This window comes from Balaenoptera acutorostrata, chromosome 9 (assembly GCF_949987535.1).
Source record: "Balaenoptera acutorostrata chromosome 9, mBalAcu1.1, whole genome shotgun sequence".
NCBI classification, from domain to species: domain Eukaryota; kingdom Metazoa; phylum Chordata; class Mammalia; order Artiodactyla; family Balaenopteridae; genus Balaenoptera; species Balaenoptera acutorostrata.
This window is the reverse complement of record NC_080072.1, coordinates 4,571,057-4,576,113: the sequence shown is the minus strand read 5'-3', so window position 1 is coordinate 4,576,113 and position 5,057 is coordinate 4,571,057. Positions and strand designations below refer to the sequence as shown.

The window sequence follows — 5,057 nt, the reverse complement described above, 5'->3', positions numbered from 1 at the left end:
GAGCAGGTGGGATGGAAGTCTGAGCGGTGGGGCCCATTGTACCAGCATCAGGGAGACCCTGCCCCAGAGTGATGTTCACAGTGGGTATCAGAGCCGACGAGAGAAACAGGTTCCCGGTGACACCTGCATCCACCCACACCTGAAGCCACAATATTTTTTGGAGTGTTTAGTTACAAGAGCCAGCGAATTCCTTTTCCCTTTCATCCAGTCTGACCTCAGTTTCATTCACTTGCTGCCTAGAGCATCTTCACTTATGCAATTACCTGAAGGACAACGATACACGTCTGTTCAGATTCTTTGGTTGGGATGGTCATCCTCAACGCTGTCTGACTTAAGAGAAAAAGAGAAGCAAGAGAGACGCTCATCAGCAGAAGGTTAGGGAGCTGACGAATTGCTTGGTGCCTGGAGATGGCGCTGGAAAGATACAGGAGCCACTCAAGGGTCAGAAGTGGCCGAGCTGGGGGCGCACATCTCCGGGGGTTACTTGTCTCAAGGTTCAGTTCTCTGGAAGTGCGTACGATGGGCACCTGAGGCCGGGTATGAGGTTCCTGTGGCTGCTACAACGAAGTCCACCAGCTGGGGGCTGCAAACACAGCGACACAGTCTCCCACAGTCTGGAGGCCAGAAGTCTGAAACCAAGGTGCTGGCGGTGTTGCTTCCCTCTGGAGGCTCTGAGGGAGAATCCTGGCTTCTGGTGACTCCTGGCAGCCCTGGGTGGTCCTTGCCTGAATCACCCCAAGCGCTGCCTCCATTGCCACGTGGCCTTCATCCCTCTGTGTCTGTCTCTTCACGTGACCTTCATGTAAGGGCACCAGTCATTGGATTTAGGGCCCACCCCAATCCTGTACGTCCTCATCTCAGCTAGACACATCTGCGAAGACCCTATTTCCAAATAAGGTCACATCTGGAGGTTCCGGGTGAACATGGATTTTGCGGGGGGAACGCTATTCGACCCGGCACAGGCCATTCACCCCCCTTAGCTGTATGAAGTGATGGGAAGAGGTGTTTATAGAAAGGGGCCCCTTTGGTTTCTGTGGCAGAAGGTACCAGATTTACCCACCCATCAAGACTGGGAGGTTGGTACAGGAGTTATGGAAAACAGGGATGAGGTACCTCAAAAAATTAGAAACAGAATGACCACTTCTGGACATTTATCCCAAGGAAATGAAACCAGCCTCTTGAAGAGATCTGCACCCCCATGTTCATCACCACATCACTCACAATAGCCGAGATATGGAAACAAGCGAAGTGTCTGGATGGACGAATGGATAAAGATGTGGTGTAGGCATAAAGTGGAATATTATTCAGCCATCAAAAGAGGGAAATCCTGCCTTTTACCACAACTTGGATGAACCTGGAGGACATTGTGCTAATTGAGATTAAGCCGGACACAGAAGGACAAATCCTGGACCATCTGACCTGAATGTGGAATCTACAAAAACCAAACTCATAGAAGCAGAGAGTAGAACTGCGGTTGCCAGGGGCGGGGGGTGGGGAAATGGGGTCAACGCTGGACGAAGGGAGCAAACCTCCTGTTATAGATGGATAAGTTCTGGGGATCGACTGCCCAGCACGGTGACTGCAGTTAACAATATTGTCCTGCGCACTGGAAAGTCGCTGAGAGAGGGTCGTATGTGCTGCCACCACTCACGCCATGTGGTAAGGAGGGGAGGGATGTATCAAGCTCATGGCGGTAATCATTTCACGGTGTATGCGGGTATTAAATCACCACGTTGTACACCTTTAAAAAAATCCCATGGTACAACCTGAAAAAAAAAAGACTGGGAGGCCATTCCTACAAGGGAATCCTGGTTCATGTAGAAAAGGGAGTGGATGTGAGACCACCCCGGAGAGCAAGGCCATGGGCACACGCCCCCCCCCACCCCCCCGATTCACACGTTCCCCTCACGCCCAGCATCTTGGAACGTCCCGGCACTGCCTTTTCCGTGGGTGTCTCGCGTCCCTCTGGGTCCTCTCTGGGGCCGTGGTGGGGGCAGGGTGGGACTCCCACGCCAGATTCCCCCCATTTTCTGCAGTCTTTGGGTCCCTCCATCTACATTAAGCCGAGGGCTGTGTCATTCGAGGTCCCTCCCCATCCCGCCCGGGTGAGTTTCAGATTCGTGTTAACGGCCCTCAGACTCCCAGGACCACGTCCAACCTTGTGCAGTTTCTATAAACACACGCATACCAACCCGTTTCACTTGGTCTTAAGTAACTTTGCACCCTTGTCCGTGAAGCACTCCCCCAAACCCATCCCCACAACAATCACCCAGATGTTTACTCATTTGGGGGATGGAATTCCTGCCCTTCTCTCCACCCACCCTGGCTCGGGTGGGACCTGGTCCAAGGTAAGGATGACTACGGGGTCGACGCAGAGGGGATTACGAGCTAGTTCCTTAGCAGAGCTCCCCCGGGAAGGCAGCAGCTCCTGAGGGAAGGGAGGGGTGGCCTCAGACAAGGAGGAGGGGAAACCTTCCAGCAAGAGATGCCTATGGGTGGTTCCAGGGAGTTTGGCTCTTTAGGGTCGGGATCTGTCCCGTGTCTTCTGGAACATTCTCAACATCTCCATGGACAGAAGTGCAGCCTCTTATGAGCAATGCCTGGCTCAGAGTAAATGATCATAAATGTTTGTTGAATGAATAACAGACCCATGACGTGGTGAATTCAACAGAGGTTCTAATTCAGCAAATTACAGAAGCACGTTGTGAGTTCGTTTGGTTTGTTTGTTTGTTTGTTTGTTTTCCAAATCAATCTCAGCCTCCAGACTACTAAAAAAAAAAAAAAAAAAGGTGTTTTTTTTCAGCATGGGCATAGAAATTCCCCGAGTTTTAGTCCAGATTTCAAAACAAGAAATTAGGGAATTGAGCGGTCATTCTGTTGACTTAAGGTAACCTGGGCTGTCAGAAGCAGCCCTCCAGCCCCCCAGCTCCCCGAGCCCCAGTAGGAGTCCTGGGGCTCTTCCCACTCTTCATGGGGGCTCCTCCCACTTTTCATGGGGCTCCATGAAAATAGCTCTGCAGTCACCCCTCAGGCTGTCCTCCACTGACCCAGGGGTTCTGCTAACCATCCCAGAGTCTGAACGGGAATTCCTCTGCCTTCCATCCAGGGAAAAATTCTGTGGGGCCCAAAGCTTATCAACAAGAAGGTGCTGCTCTTGCCAGGTCACGGAAGCAACCTCAGTGCCCATTGACAGACGAATGGATGGAGAAGATGTGGTACATATGTACAATGGAATATTACTCAGCCATAAAAAAGGAACGAACTTGGGTCATTTGTAGAGACGTGGATGGATCTAGAGACTGTCATACAGAGTGAAGTAAGTCAGAAAGAGAAAAACAAATATCGTATATTAACGCATATGTGTGGAATCTAGAAAAATGGTACAGATGAACCGGTTTGCAAGGCAGAAATAGAGACACAGATGTAGAGAACAAACGTATGGACACCAAGGGGGGGAAGTGGCAGGTGTGGTGGTGGTGGGATGAATTGGGAGATTGGGATTGATATGTATACACTAATATGTATAAAATGGATGACTAATAAGAACCTGCTGGGGGGGGCGAGGGCGAAGGCGAGGGCGAGGGTGAGGGCAGGGGCGGCGGGCGGCCCGCGGCTGAGGAGGCCGCCGCCTCCCTGGGCCTGCCGGGGCGGCCGCCTCCGCGATGCTGCTGCTCGTGGAGGGGCGGCGAGTGAGGCTGCCGCAGTCCGCTGGGGACCTCGTCCGAGCCCACCCGTTTCTGGAGGTAATGGGGCTACCTGCCTGACACATTGTGACGGAACTGACACCGAAGCTGAGGTCCCCTTGATCATGAACTCCATAAAATCCTTTTCCGACCACACTCAATGTGGAAGGCTGGAAGTGCACCTCGTGGTGCACTCATCAGCTTCTTAGTGAATTTGACAGCAGGAAGATGACATTCACTTGGTGACATTATGTGTGACAGAATTAAATGACCGGGAAGAAAATGAAAACCACTTTCCAGTAATTTATGGCATTGCTGTCAACATCAAAACCGCGGAGATCTACAAGATCTTCCAAGACCGAGGTCCGGAGGAGGAGCTACGTGCCGCACGAACTTTAACGGGAGGACCAATGATTAGTATTTACGATGCAAAGACAGAACAACTTCGTATAGGACCATATTCCTGGATGCCATATCCCCATGTGGATTTCTGGTTGCAGCAAGATGATAAGCAAATACTAGAGAACCTTTCCACGTCACCTCTGGCTGAGCCCGCCCCCCCCACTTTGTTGAACATATTAGATCTACCTTGATGTTTTTAAAGAAATACCCTTCTCCGGCTAACACGCTGTTTCCTGGAAATAAGGCTCTACTCTACAAAAAAAATGAAGATGGCTTACGGGAAAAGATCTCTTCTCCAGGAAGCTAAAAATAAATAGGAATTACCAAAGAAAGCAACTTTTTGGCATGACAAAAGACCACTGGTGGAGGTAGGAAAGAATATGAATTTGGAATCTACATCCATTCAGTCTTAGGTCTCTTTCCTTGTTCCGTGTTTTTCAAATGACGTTAAAATAAAATCTTATTTTGGCAAAAAAAAAAAAAAAAAAAAAAGAACCTGCTGTATAAAAAAATAAATAAAATAAAATTCAAAATAAATAAATTAATTAATTTTAAAAAAGAAGGGGGTGCTCTTTAAGAAAAAGAATACAAAATTATAACAACAAAGTTACATACAACGAGTATTTGTTTAGAATGGGAAAAGAAATCACAGCAAATCACAGATTTTTAAAAGCTGACAAATACCACAAATAATACAAAATAGAGAAAAATATCTGCAGTGTTTTTTCCTACCTTTTTTGGCTGCACATTCTTTGATAGCCTTTTCATACGTCAATAGTGTTGAATATTTTCCACAGAGAGAGCTGAAAGGTAATTCAATCCTTTTTTTTTTTTTAGCATGGCTGATCAACATTTATTTTGTAATATTAATAGTTTAAAAATGTTTCTTAGCTCCACAATTCATTACTGGTAATGTCCTATACATTTTTCAATTTTAATTTAACTAATTAGTTTATTTATTTATTTTTGGCT

General features: G+C 48.0%; 1 pseudogene; it reads left to right on the top strand.

Moving 5' to 3' along the window:
- Positions 1-3,604: 3,604 nt before the first annotated feature.
- Positions 3,605-4,557, top strand: LOC130708931 (protein N-terminal asparagine amidohydrolase-like; annotated as a pseudogene).
- Positions 4,558-5,057: the final 500 nt, after the last annotated feature.